The sequence below is a fragment of the Bos mutus genome, chromosome 29 (genome assembly GCF_027580195.1).
Source record: "Bos mutus isolate GX-2022 chromosome 29, NWIPB_WYAK_1.1, whole genome shotgun sequence".
Taxonomy (NCBI): Eukaryota; Metazoa; Chordata; class Mammalia; order Artiodactyla; family Bovidae; genus Bos; species Bos mutus.
This window is the reverse complement of record NC_091645.1, coordinates 36,123,658-36,139,628: the sequence shown is the minus strand read 5'-3', so window position 1 is coordinate 36,139,628 and position 15,971 is coordinate 36,123,658.

Here is a 15,971-nt window from a genome sequence, read left to right as displayed (position 1 = left end):
GTCTTGTATACCACATAATGTTTTTGTAAAGATGGATCCAATGAGATGACATACGTGAACACAATTTGAGAACTATAAAATGCTTTACAAACATTATGAGGTCCAGGGAATAGTGAATTGTATTATTCTTTCATTGACTAATTCTTTGTCGTTTTGGGGGGAAAAATCAGATACTAATTCAATCTTCTCTTCTGTGAATTAGGGCCGTGTCTTTGCATCATGAGTGAACTCTATTATGAAACAATCAACTCATTCATTGTTTGTCTTTGCAATTGAGTTAACATGTGGTAATTTACACTGATTATGGAGCTACAGATAAGAAGCCTTACTTAGAGCCCTTTGCAAACGTAGACACAGTTTAAATTCTCAGTGCTCTCACCATTCTTCATTTTGTTTCCTTTCTTCTTCGCCATTCACTTAAAGTTATCTAATTAATTTTTAAATAAGTAATGCATATGTAAGAATCAAAAATCAAAAGGTGTTAATCTACATTCCCCATCCATCTAATTCCTGCCAATCCTTGTAAGCAATTACTGTCATTGTTTTCTTTTCAATTTTATTGAAGTAGAGTTGATTTACAATATTGTGTTAATTTCCACTGTACAGCAAATTGACTCAGATATAAATTCTTTTTTCCTATTCTTTTCCATTATATTTTATCACAGGATATTGAATATAGTTCCTTGTGCTATATACTAGGACTTTGCTTTTTATCTATCCCGTATATAATAGTTTGCATTTGCTAATCCCCAAACTCTGTGTTCCTGAAGTCTCCTGTACACTTCCAAAGATTATTTTATGCATACAAACACAGGTATAAATATATGTCATCCCTCCTTTTACTTTTTATCATGATAGCAGCATACTCCACACACTGCTCATACTTTGCTTGTTTCACTTCTCAATACATCTTGGAGAGCTTTCCTTAACACAGAATAAAGAGTTTCCTCAATCTTTTTTACAGCTACAGTAAATATCATTGTATAGCTAAGCTGTAATTCATCTATAACCAGTCTCATAATGATAAACTTTTAGGGGGATTCCAATCTTTTGTTATTATAAATAATACTATAGAGAATACAGTTGAACATACATTATTTTTCATTTGTGTGAGTATATCTGAAAGATAAATTCCATATGGCTTCTTTTCTAGCCTCTGAATGTTTTGGTTGAGTTTTTGGAACCATTCCCAAGTTGCACACATCTTCCTTCAATTAGGGAAACCAAAATCGTACACAATACTCCAAGAATAATCTCCCCAGTGCTGAATATAGCAGACTGCTTTTTTTCTCTCTTGTTCTTGCAAATCAGATCTGCCAAAATTGTTAGCCATTTAAAAATGTCCTAACAACTGTTCAAAAAAATAAAGTTTATTAAAAAGAATGACCTAACATTGCTGAAGAATATTAAATATCTAAGCAGTGTAATTTCCAGTTATTTGACCATTTGTCTTCACACATTTTCTTCCCCTTTAGCACATGTTCTTTGTTTTGGTTTCAAACTTAATGAAAGTGTTTGTTAAGGTCAAGGCTGCCCAATACACAAAAATGAAAGTAGTTACAAGCAAGGGGTAGAATGGAAAAATACTGTTTTAACTGTCAAGTGTGTATGGTGGCTAACTGTTCTGATTTAAAATATTTCATCTCTGGGACTTCCCTGGTTAAGAGTCCGAGCTTCCAATGTAGGGGGCCTAGTTTCGATCCCTGGTCAGGGAAAGAAGATGCCATATACTGTGCCACGTGGTTAAAAATAAAATGAAATATTTTATCTCATCTGATCACATACCTTAGCTTTAGAAACTAAAATCACCACACAAACACAGAACATCTTTGGACCAGGTATTTGGTAGCCATAACTGTTGATGCTTCAGTTGTCAGCAACTTGCTTAAGAATTTCCAGTTTCCTTTAATGTTGCTCGCTGCTCAACGGTTCAAAGTAATGTAGCAGGCGGAAATAGCCACTAACTCTAAAGAAGTTTTTGGTTTTGTTTTTCAAATTTTATTTACTTTTGGCTGCCCTGGGTCTTCGTTGCGTTGCACGGGCTTTCTCAAGTTGAGGTGAGCAGGAGCTTTGCTTTGCTGCTGCGCACAGGTTTCTCGTGGCAGTGGCCTCCCTTGCTGTGGAGTGCAGGCTCTAGAGCACGTGCGCTTCAGTAGCTGTGGCTCAGGGGCTAAGACGCTCCCTGGCGTGTGGGATCCTCCCAGACCAGGGATCGAACACGTGTCACCTGCATTGGCAGGTGGATTCTTTACCACTGAACCACCAGGGAAGTCTCTTTAAAGAAGTCTTGAGGTATTACTAAACATACCCAAGCCAAATGGCACCACATTCCTTTTTGATAAGAAGTGGAACTTAAATAATTGAAAGCTATCCAGTGGTTAAGAATCTGCCTTCCCATGCAGGGAATGTGCATTCGATCCCTGGTTTAAGAACTAAGATCCCACACGTGTGAATGTGCTCAGTCACTCAGTTGTGTCTGACTCTTTGCGACCCCATAAGCTATAGCCCTACAGGCTTATCTGTCCATGGAATTTTCTAGGCAAGAATGCCAGAGTGGGTTGCCATTTCCTTCCCCAGGGGATCTTCCCCACCCAGGGATCAAACCTGAGTGATCTTCTAAATTGGTAGGCAGGTTCTTAACCACTCTACCACTTGGGAAGCCAAGATCCTACATGCTTAGGGGCAACTAAGCTGGCACACCGCAACTAGAGGGAAGCAAAACATGTGTCATGACAAAACGAAGACCCAGTGCAGCCAAAAGTTAACAATAATAAAGTTTTTAAAAATAAAATAAAGGGGCTTAGTAGGTTGAAGAGCTAAGAGGTCGCAGATAACACATAAAGGAGATAATGGTTGAGAGTTGACTTTGATGTTCATCAATCACCTCTGAACTCAAATTAGAATTGACTCACAGCTGAGTGATAGAAAACAGTGGAATGCAGGATTGAAAACCCCAAATTTCTTTTCACGAGGAAGAATGAGAAAGCCATTCTTCACCTTTTCTCAAGGTAAGAATACTGAGATCAATCTGCACACTTTGTCACTATAGATTCAACCTCATAGACCCTGAAAGCTCCAATTTTAATCGTTCTAGGGCAGCAGCCAAGAGCAAAAAGATAAAAAAAAAAAATTACAGGAATAACTTCTCTTGCAAGGATAGGTTATTGGCCCATACATCAGTCTTTACTACTTGAAACAGTTACAAAGCTTTTATTTGGCGATGTTCACTCACAAAGCATCAATTCTTCGGCGCTCAGCTTTCTTCACAGTCCAACTTTCACATCCATACATGACCACTGGAAAAACCATAGCCTTGACTAGACAGACCTTTGTTGGCAAAGTAATATCTCTGCTTTTCAATATACTATCTAGGTTGGTCATAACTTTCCTTCCAAGGAGTAAGCGTCTTTTAATTTCATGGCTTCAATCACCATCTGCAGTGATTCTGGAGCCCAAAATAATAAAGTCTGACACTGTTTCCACTGTGTCCCCATCTATTTCCCATGAAGTGATGGGACCAGATGCCATGATCTTAGTTTTCTGAATGGTGAGCTTTAAGCCAACTTTTTCACTCTCCACTTTCACTTTCATCAAGAGGCTTTTGAGTTCCTCTTCACTTTCTGCCATAAGGGTGGTGTCATCTGCATATCTGAGGTTATTGATATTTTTCCCGGCAATCTTGATTCCAGCTTGTGTATCTTCTAGCCCAGCGTTTCTCATGATGTACTCTGCATATAAGTTAAATAAGCAGGGTGACAATATACAGCATTGACGTACTCATTTTACTATTTGGAACCAGTCTGTTGTTCCATGTCCAGTTCTAACTGTTGCTTCCTGACCTGCATATAGGTTTTGGACTGATGCTAAAGCTGAAACTCCAATACTTTGGCCACCTCATGTAAAGAGTTGACTCATTGGAAAAGACCCTGATGCTGGGAGGGATTGGGGGCAGGAGGAGAAGGGGACGACAGAGGATGAGATGGCTGGATGGCATCACCGACTCGATGGACATGAGTTTGAGTGAACTACAGGAGTTGGTGATGGACAGGGAGGCCTGGTGTGCTGTGATTCATGGGGTTGCAAAGAGTTGGACACGACTGAGCAACTGAACTGAACTGAACTCACTCTTGTGATGTTTAAGCATCACATACCCTCACCAGATATGTCAGTTGATATCTTTGCCATATCTGTTTAGCTTACTGCTCTCTTAGCACTTCTGTGTAAATAATTTCTATCAGATCTAAAAGGTTGCATCCATAATCAAAACTCAATCACTCAAGTGACAATTAGGCATTTTTAAAATTACTTGTGTCAAATATTCAAATCTATCTGCCTCTCACAGGCTCTTCCTTTAAGGGCAACCTCTTACTCTTCAGTTTCACTCTTATATTTTTTCTTTTTTGGGTATGCATCTCAAAGGAAAAATTTTTCTTCTCACATAACTACAATACCATTGTCACATCTAACAAATTTAACAAAACTTCACAAAGTGAGTCTTTTTTTCTGAACTTTTTATTTTGTTTTGGGGTATGGCCCATTAACAATGCTGTGACAGTTTCAGGTGAACGGTGAAGGGACTCAGCCAGGCATATACATGTTTCCATTCTCCCCCAAGATCCCCTGCCATCCAGGCTGCCACAAAGCATTGAGCAGAGTTCCAGGTGCTAGACAGTAGGTCCTTGTTGGTTATCCATTTTGAATATACCATCCCAAACTCCCTAAGTATCCCTCCCTCAAGACAACCATAAGTTTGTTCTCTACGTCTGTGAATCTCTTTGTTTTGGAAGTAAGTACATTTGTATAATTTCTTTTTAGATTCTATGTATAAGGGATGTTATATGATCTCTCCTCTGACTTACTTCACTCAGTGTGAACTCTCTAGATCCATCCATGTTGCTGCAAATGGCAGTATTTCATCCTTTTTAATGGTTGAGTAACAATCCATCATTGTATAGGTGAGTCTTGATTTCATAATATTTTACCATGGAATTCTAATTTAGTGTGTGCATACTAGCCAGCGACAGGCGATACAACCCTGGTTGTCTCAAAAGATCTGTAAAGCTGGTCCTTCCAAGGTGAGCAATAGCTAAGGCCATGATGATGGGTTACTCACCGCATGGTGCCTTGTCTGGTCTGCAACCCATCTCCCAAAAAGGAGCGAGACCTAGAGAGACCTGCTGGAAACAGCTCAAGTCTTTAGTAGCCTCCATCATGTACATGTACATCATGTATATCCAAGATGTAGCGAGTGATTTAAAAGCTGATTTCAACTGTTTCTGGACTGCTGTATGCAGAATTCTTTTTATCTCAAAATAGTACAGACATCATCAAAAGTCTCTGTAGGGCAGGCCACCAGGAACTGTTTGGAATGCTGCTGACTGTGCTTTTAAGGAGGTGTGCCAGAAAACGTGATCAGTAACGCTTCTCATAACAAGTCAGTAAAGACAGAGCCACATAAAGGCACCTCTGGAATTTAGATATCAGGTCCCTTTTGAGAATAAAACTACTGAGAGTTATATACTTATTTAATGTAGCCATTTGCAGAAGGAATAGTGCTGTAGGTGAAAACATTGGAATCAACTCATTTCCAATAAATGAAGAGTAAAATATTTGGTGGCATTTCAGGGTATGTGTATGGATCCCAACAAACTGTGGAAAATTCCTCAAGAGATGGGAATACCATATCACCTTACATGCTACCTGAGAAATCTGTATGCAGGTCAAGAAGCAACAGTTAGAACTGGACATGGAACAACAGACTGGTACCAAATTGGGAAAGGAGTATGTCAAGGCTGTATATCATCACCCTGCTTTTTTAACTTATATGCAGAGTACATCATGTGAAATGCCAGGCTGGATGAAGTACAAGCTGGAATCAAGATTGCCGGGAGAAACATCAGTAACCTCAGATATGGAGATAACACCACCCTTATGGCAGAAAGCAAAGAACTAAAGAATTTCTTTTTTTTTTTTTCTAAAGAATTTCTTGATGAAAGTGAAAGAAGAGAGTGAAAGAGTTGGCTTAATACTCAACATTCAGAAAGCTAAGATCGTGGCATCCAGTCCCATCACTTCATGGCAAATGGATGGGGAAACAGTGGAAACAATGACAGACTTTATTTTGGGGGGCCCCAAAATCACTGCAGATGGTGACCACAGCCATGAAATTAAAAGATGCTTGCTCCTTGGAAGACAAGCTATGACCAACCTAGACAGCATATTAAAAAGCAGAGATATTACTTTGCCGGCAAAGGTCCATATAGTCAAAGCTGTGGTTTTTCCAGTAGTCATGTATGGATGTGAGAGTTGGACCATAAAGAAAGCTGAGCGCCGAAGAATTAATGCTTTTGAACTGTGGTGTTGAAGAAGACTCTTGAGAGTCCCTTGGACTGCAAGGAGATCAAACCAGTCAATCCTAAAGGAGATCATTCCTGGGTGTTCATTGGAAGGACTGATGCTGAAGCTGAAACTCCAATACTTTGGCCACCTGATGCAAAGAACTCACTCATTGGAAAAGACCCTGGTGCTGGGAAAGATTGAAGGCAGGAGGAGAAGAGACGCCAGAGGATGAGATGGTTGGATGGCATCACTGACTTGATGGACATGAGTTTGAGTAAGCTCTGGAACTTGGTGATGGACAGGGAAGCTTGGCATGCTGCAGTGCATGGGGTCACAAAGAGCTGGACATGACTGAGTGACTGAACTGAACTGAATGTACATATATATATATACATTTATATGTATATTCTTTTTCATATTCTTTTCCATTATGGGTTATCTTGAATATAGTTCCCTGTCCTCTACAGTAGAACCTTGCCATTTATCCATCCTGTATATCATAGTTTCAATCTGTTAATCCCAAACTCCTGCGCCTTCCCTCTCCCACCCCCCTCCCCCTTGACAACCACATGTTTATTCTCTATGTCTGCGAGTCTGTTTCTGTTTCGAAGACAGGTTCGTCTGCGTCATATTTTAGATTCCACATGTAAGTGATATCATATAGTATTTGTAAAAGACTACATATTCGATGATTCCATCTATTATAATACAGGAAATATCTAGAAAAGACAAATCTACAGATACCAAGTGAAGCAATGGTTGCCTGAGGCTGGGAGGAGGTGGAGGACAGGAAACAGGGAATGACTGCTGATAAGTACAGTAAGGGATTCTTCTGGGTGCAATGAAAGTGAAAGTGAAGTCGCTCAGTCGTGTCAGACTCGTTGCGACCCTGTGGTCTGTAGCCCACCAGGCTCCTCCGTCCATGGGATTCTCCAGGCAAGAATACTGGAGTGGGTTGCCATTTCCTTCTCCAGGGGAATCTTCCCTACCCAGGGATCGAACCCTGGTCTCCCGCATTGCAAGCAGATGCTTTAACCTCTGAGCCACCAGGGAAGCTCCAGGTGCAATGAAAGTGCTCTAAAATTGATTATCGTAACAGTTGCGTGATTCTGTGACTATTCTAAGAACCATTCAATTGTGCACCTTAAAAGCGTGGATTCTATGATGTGTGAACTACATCTCAAAGCTTTTATATAAAAAACAGGACAAAACAAAAACAAACAAAAAACCAGAAATAGACAGTGGGGTCGCATAAACTCTCTCTTACGCTGTGAGCCTCTGCCAGAGAAGCTGGCCAGGCTCACTCCCAGGCCTTTCCTAATTGAAACAACAAGCAAACATTGTCAGTATAAGAGAAAGAAAAGAACACTGTACATAGCTTGTTCCACATGTTGCCTTCAACTCAAAGGTTTCCAGGTGATTTAAAGCTGAGGGGTTTCATAGACTGCTTCATCAACATCTATTCAATGATGCACAGAATAACCCATAGAGAATCAAAATAATGATCCTGGAAGGACAGTTGGGAAGAAGGAAAGGTCAAATTTGTAGCTGACTTGGCAGAAAGATCCAACCTAAACTCAATGTTGAGAAATGAAGTAACTGACATTGTCTATATCCTACCCAGTATACTTCCCCCAATTCTCCCTTCATATTTGATTTTCATTCCATTATCACCCCTCCCCCATCTCCCTCTGACCCGGTTCCTGGGAGGTGCCCGTTGACTTCAGACGTCCAGCAGGGGACTTGTGTGGTGGTCCAGTGGTTGGGACTTCACCTTCTAGTGCAGGGGGTGCCAGTTCGGTCCCTGGTCAGGGAACTAGGATCCCACATTTCTCACAGCGAAATAAAAGAACCCCCCAAACATAAAAAAAACAGAAGCAACATTGTAACAAATTCGATAAAGACTTCAGAAAAAAAATCTGCTGTGTGTGTGCTTAGTCATGTCTGACTCTCTGCAGGCCCATGAACTATATATAGCCTGCCAGGCTCCTCTGTCCATGGAATTTTCCAGGGAAGAATACTGGAGTGGGTTACCATTTTCTACTCCAAGGGATCTTACCAACCCAGGGATTGAACCCACGTCTCTTGCATCGCCTGCATTGCCAGGTGGATTCTTTATCACTGGCACCAAGATACTCAGCACATCTTATGCTGCCCTCCTTCCCACCTTACACTTCCAGTTTTTAAGTCAGGAGTGGGTATGTGACCTAAGTTGTCCAACCAGAGAATCTCAGGACTCTCATTTGGAAGCCTGGGTCAGAAGGTGTCTTTCTCCTGGACAATTTCCGAGAGTATGTAGGACAGGATCCCAAATGGTCGTGGATGCCTCACTGTTAGCCTGCGGATGAAGTTGCCAGACGAGGAGGACCAGGACAATCAGAGATGTGAGCCTCAGTTCTGACTGGAACCATGCCCTCTCTCCACATTTTCACCTCTAGATTTTTCCAGTTACATAAGCCTTAATTTAAACCATGTTGAGTAGACATTTCTATTATTTACAGCTGGAAACACAAAATTGAGATAATTCTAAAAAATTCTTAACTAACATCTAAACTTAATATTTTTTAAGATGTTTAGAACAATGACTGGCAGGTAGTAAGTGCTATGTGTTATAGTTATTATTATTGAAAGTGTTAAAGTACAGAAATGGTAGGGACCTAACAGAAGCAGAAGACGTTAAGAAGAGGTGGCAAGAATACACAGAAGAACCGTACAAAAAAGATCTTCACAACCAAGATAGTCACGATGGTATGATCACTCACCTAGAGCCAGACATCCTGGCGTGTGAAGTCAAGTGGACCTTAGAAAGCATCACTACGAACAAAGCTAGTGGAGGTGATGGAATTCCAGTTGAGCTATTTCAAATCCTGAAAGATGATGCTATGCAAGTGCTGCACTCAATATGCCAGCAAATTTGGAAAACTCAGCAGTGGCCACAGGACTGGAAAAGGTCAGTTTTCATTCCAATCCCAAAGAAAGGCAATGCCAAAGAATGCTCAAACTACCGCACCATTGCACTCATCTCACACGCTAGTAAAATAATGCTCCAAATTCTCCAAGCCAGGCTTCAGCAATATGTGAACCGTGAACTTCCTGATGTTCAAGCTGGTTTTAGAAAAGGCAGAGGAACCAGAGATCAAATTGCCAACATCTGCTGGATCATGGAAAAAGCAAGAGAGTTCCAGAAAAACATCTATTTCTGCTTTATTGACTATGTCAAAGCCTTTGTATGGATCACAATAAACAGTGGAAAATTCTGAAAGAGATGGGAATACCAGACCACCTGACCTGCTTCTTGAGAAACCTATATGCAGGGCAGGAAGCAACAATTAGAACTGGACATGGAACAACAGACTGATTCCAAATAGGAAAAGGAGTATGTCAAGGCTGTATATTGTCACCCTGCTTATTTAACTTATATGCAGAGTACATCATGAGAAATGCTGGGCTGGAAGAAGCACAAGCTGGAATCAAGATTGCTGGGACAAATATCAATAACCTCAGATATGCAGATGACACCACCCTTATGGCAGAAAGTGAAGAGGAACTAAAGAGCCTCTTGATGAAAGTGAAAGAGGAGAGTGAAGTTGGCTTAAAGCTCAACATTCAGAAAACTAAGATCATGGCATCTGGTCCCCATCGCTACATGGGAAATAGATGGGGAAACAGTGGAAACAGTGTCAGACTTTATTTTTTTGAGCTCCAAAATCACTGCAGATGGTGACTGCAGCCATGAAATTAAAAGACGCTTACTCCTTGGAAGAAAAGTTATGACCAACCTAGATAGCATATTGAAAAGCAGAGACATTACTTTGCCAACAAAGGTCCGTCTAGTCAAGGCTATGGTTTTTCCTGTGGTCATGTATGGATGTGAGAGTTGGACTGTGAAGAAAGCTGAGCGCCGAAGAATTGATGCTTTTAAACTGTGGTGTTGGAGAAGACTCTTGAGAGTCCCTTGGACTGCAAGGAGATCCAACCAGTCCATTCTGAAGGAGATCAGCCCTGGGATTTCTTTGGAAGGAATGATGCTAAAGCTGAAACCCCAGTACTTTGGCCACCTCACGCAAAGAGTTGACTCGTTGGAAAAGACTCTGATGCTGGGAGGGATTGCGGGCAGGAGGAAGAGGGGACAACAGAGGATGAGATGGCTGGATGGCATCACCGACTCGATGGACGTGAGTTTGAGTGAACTCCGGGAGATGGTGATTGACAGAGAGGCCTGGCGTGCTGCGATTCATGGGGTCGCAATGAGTCAGACACGACTGAGCAACTGAACTGAATATTATAAAACAAAGAAAATAATAATGACTAATCTATCTACTTAACAAAGCATTATTAATAAGACAATGGAAAACAAAAGAGAAGGGCATCATTCCTTTCACCGTTGTAAAAGTAATTATAGAGTGTTATCTATCCATATAGAACATTCAAAAAACACAGAAGTATGTTGAGAAGATTTAAAAAATCATTTATAATCTCACTCCCTAGAAAAAATATTTTGGTTTATTTTCTTCCAGTCTATTTTAAATATAAAATTGAAATCATTCCATATACACAACTTTTATATTCTCTGCCTTTAAAACCTTTACCTTATTTATATAAACTATATATATATATATATTTATATATATATAAATTATATATAAAACCTTTACCTTGTATATTTATATACAACTTTTGTATTCTCTGCCTTTAAAACCTTTACCTTATTTCATAAGCATTTTCCCATCCTTTATTCTCATTTTGTATTATTTTCCTAGGATGGAGTCCTAGAAATGAAATAAATGGGACTTGCAGTGGGACTCTTTTGAACTTGAAGTGAGATAATGGATACGAGAGACATTTGAAAATTGAAAAGCACCATACAGATACGAGCTACTATGGTAATATCATTATCTCTTCCCCTAAGCTTGCTCCTCCTCCTGCATTCTGTTTTGCTGAATTTCAGGAGAATGGTAACCACCACCATAAACAGCCAGCCGCATTTACCTACTGTGTTTTATCAAGAACTTATCATGTACTATGCACTGAGCTAAACACATAAACACTTTATCCTTTATGCTATTTAGTCTTTGTAAGATTCTTGCTGAAAAGGTGAAAGTATCCTGTTTTGCCAAGAAAGTTCTCATCTTTGATGGAATTACATCATTTAAGCCCACACAACCAGAAATTATAGAGCAGGTATTCGAACCTTAAAGTTCATCTGGATCTAAAGTCCTGCTTTAACCGCTTGTTCTCTGCTATGAGGTCCTGCCTTTTCCCCAGTTGGCATTTCTTTTGTATTCCCCAGTCACTGAGTGGGGCACTTTCTGACCCGTGTCACTCTCCTCTGCACTTCTTTCTTTTCCTTTGTAAAGTTTTGTTGAATTCGTTACAACATTGCTTCTGTTTTATATTTCGGTGTTTTTGCCACAAGACATGTGGGATCTTAGATCCCTGGCCAGGTATCAAACCCACACCCCTTGAGCTGGAAGGCAAAATCTGAACCACTGGACCCCCAGGGAAGTCCCTCTTCTCTGCAGTTCTACATCTTCTAGCTTAGTTCAGCCTCTCATTGCATCTTCCATGGATGATTTCAACAGCCTCCTGGTCTGATGCATCCGTCATCTGTCCTCCTGCGGACAGAGAGATTTTTCTAAAGTGCAAATCTGACCATTATTTAATGCTTCCCCAGATCTGTCAAGATAAGGTTCAAAATCTTTAGTGAAGATCCTTATTTTTCATGATTCCACTTTTCCTGTTGCTCGCATGTGGGTCATGCCTTTTCACGTTTCCCTGTCCATACCCAGACCAGTGCCTTGGCTAGCCGTAGCTGCCTTCTTTGTCCAGGTGACGCCTGTCTTTTCAAACTCGGTAAAAACTCTTCCCATTTGGGACGTTTCCTGTGCTATCATCACACTTTTTCACATTGAACAAACAACCTTTATTTTTTAAGCAAATTGAGAACAAGAAGTATATCTTATTTCACTTTATATCCCAACTAAAGTATATGGTGTGGTGCAGGTGCTAAATAAAAATGTCTTCCAAATGAATTTTTATGTAACTTTCCTCAGCAGGAAATGTCAGGGCTTGCTTATTAATGAAATGTACACTGTCCATAAAAACATTATGCTCTACGTAGCATGTGAAGTATTGTGCTTGGTTTTGAAATTTACATTTTTATTATTTATTTAGACTGTGCTGGGTTGCGGTATGTGGGATCTAGTTCCCTGACCAGGCATGGAACCCAGGTCCCCTGCACTGGGAGCTCGGAGTCTTAGCCACTGGGCCACTAGAGAAGTCCCTGGAGTCTAGGTTTTTAGAGGCCGATTAATAAATTGAAATTTATAAACAGGTGTAAAGAAGGAAAGAAGGTCTGATTAACAATGTTGCATGTAAAATGGTTACAGAAATGAATCTGTGTACATGAAGAAAAAGATTTCAATAATGGGGAGGGGAGGGCAAGATGGGATATAACAGTCATCTTCACATAAATAATGAAGATGACCTTGATAAAGACAAAATTTCTTTTTTTTTTTTTCAAAATTTCTAATCATAGAACTCTGAGCTTCTCCATACTACCATGATGGCTATTATAAAAAGGACCTCTGTACAGGGTAGAAAGATGCCCCAAATATCAACACATTCAAACTATGACTTGGGACTTCTCAAGCTGAGTAATTTCACATCCACTTTTCTGAAAAGCAAGTCCCATGTAGAAATCACCAACAATAAGAACTTTTAGCAGTTCTCAGCACTGAGGTTTTTATCATCATTTTATATTTTCCATACTGAAAGCAGGGGAAATCATTTTAAAAAGCACCGAACAAGAATGCTAGAAAATGTGGTGTCATTATGGACAGCTGAGAAAATAGCCGTTGCACAGAGGCAGAACAGCCCAGGTACAAGGAGGGAATGGGATGTGTCCTTTCAAATGAAGAATCAGGGACAACAAATAAAGGAAGGTAAACAGACAGAGCCACATGCAATAACAACTCCTCCAAAAGTGATTTGCAGCCAGAGGCAGATTTTCTGCAGAGCTAACTAATCTCCAGGACCATTCTCTTGCCCTGGTCTCCTCCAAGACCTCAGTAGGGACTGTTAAGATTTCACGTTTGTTTGTACAATGACACCCAAGATTCACAACTTGTTTGCTTCAAGCCTATCAACCAGTTTACCAGCAAAACAAAATGTAGGCTATACATATCGTGTGTTTAAAGTTATTTTTCAAGCACTGTATTTCAGCCACACCTACACATCCAGATGGTAATCAGTTAAATCAATATTATCATTGAAAACAAAAGATATTTGCATGAAAACTCCAGTGCCAGATTCTTTCTTCTGTCTAGACCCTGCTCTGGCGTGATCGAATTTGGGTACCTTGTACTGATTTTTAAGTACTTGATATAATATCAAATCCTATTTTAATTTAGACGAGTAGGAAGAGAGGCTTTATACATGAAAATATTAAAATATAGATATTTTCATGTATAAAGCCTGAAGCTGAAACTCTTGCACACTCAGTTGCTCAGTTGTGTCCGACTCTTTGTGAACCCTGGACTGTAGCCCTCCAGGCTCCTCTCTCTGTCCATGGGATTCTCCGGGCAAGAATACTGGAATGGGTTGCCATTTCCTTCTCCAGGGGATCTTTCTGACCCAGGAGTTGAGCCCATGTCTCTTGCATTGGCAGGTGGATTCTTTACCACTGAGCCTGGGAAACCCAAAGCTGAAACTCACATAAAATTAAACCTTTCTGCTTCTTACAGAGGGTCCCTGTGAGAAGTGATCCAAGCTGTTCAACATCAGTGGCAAAGGGAACACAGAAGCCTTCCAAGCAGGAGAGAAATATAAGAGACCTAGGGAACTTTCTAATTTCTCTTTGTATGTGTGTGTGTAAAGAAGTATTTACTGATTTATTTGACTGCCAGGTCTTAGTTGCAGCATGTGGGATCTAGTTCCCTGACCAGGGATCGAACCCAGGCTTCCTGCATTGGAAGCGCAGAGTCTTAGTCACTCAACCACAGGGAAGTCCCTCTAATTTCTCTTGAGTTACATTTTTGTAGAGTGGCTTCTCTGTAAATAAAAGAGATTTCTATGGTTCCTCAGGATCTTTTAGGTAACCTGACCAACCATCTTATATTTCCTATTTATTGTAATAACGTACTTCAATGAAGTGAAATACTCACATATTCTTTTTTAAAAATATCTATTTTCATTTATTCATTTATGCACCAGGTCTTAGTTTCAGCACACGAGATATTTCAGTTGCTGCATGTGGGATCTAGTCCCCTAACCAGGGATTGAACCTGCATTGGAAGCAGAGTCCTGGCCACTGTGCTAGGGCTAGGGACCACCAGGAAGTCCCACTCACATATTCTTACATGACTTGGGTTTTTTCAATGCCATGTCTTTGCTTGCATTGTTCCTTCCATGCTTTTTGTGCTCTCCTGCACATCCTTTGTATATTACAGGAAGTCTCAGATATAAGCTCTTCTATGATCTCTTTGCCTGATGTCCTCAGCCAGATGTAACCAGCTTCTTCCTCCAATTTATTCCTTAAAGAACACAGACAGTTCTCTTGGGCTATTTACGACTTTGCACTTAGTGCTATCCTTATGCATCCACAGGTTTTGTCCTCTCTGCTAGATTGTAAAGCTCATTTAGTTATGTGTTCCCTCCACAAATATTTTTTGAATGTCTATTAAGTACAAGCACTATGTGGAGGTACAGAAATGAACCAAACCTGACTCCTCCCTTCATGATGTAATGAAAGAGAGAACAAAGAAAAACAAATGATTGGTGTTCATTTACAAACAGTGTGTCAGAGGTACGTGCAGAATGTTTTGGGGAACACAGAGGAGGTGTGTCAGCTCAGCCTTGGGGGAGAGCAGGAAACGTCTGTGAGCAGGTTCTAGTGGAAGCGAGTTGGCCATGGATGGACGGGTGGGTTTGGGGGTCAGAGGATGCATTCTGAGTATGGCTTATTTATTTATTTATAAAATTTTAAAAAGGAACAACAGTTTTCTTTAATATTTATTTTTATTTATTTGGCTGTGCCAAGTCTTTGTTTCGGCATGCAGGATTTTCTAGTTGTGGCACGTGGAATATTTAGTTGCGGCATGTGGGATCTAGTTGCCTGGCCAGGTATCAAACCTGGAGCCCCCTGCATTGGGAGCAAGGAGTCTTAGCCACTGGATCACCAGGGAAATTCCTAGGTATTATATATTTAAAGGCTACCAGTTACAGGCCAAGGCCAAGCTTACAACCAGTTCATATTTATGGCCCACACTGCAATGTCCGAGTTAAACCAAGGCCATTCGACTATAAAGTATTCACCATCCTATTTTGTGATGAGAAAAAGTGATGTAGTGAGTTGTTAAAAATTTACATTGCACCCGTCTTTGAAATTGTACAATTATGACCATTCTTAGTTTTTATTGTTGTTCAATGTTCTTTAATGAAACAGTGCTGATAACGTATCAGTTCAGTTGCTCAGTCGTGTCCGACTGTTTGCAACCCCATGAACTGCAGCACGCCAGGCCTCCCTGTCCATCACCAACTCCCGGAGTTTACCCAAACCCATGTCCATTGAGTCGGTGATGCCATCCAGCCATCTCATCCCCTGTCGTCCCCTTCTCCTCCTGCCTTTGATC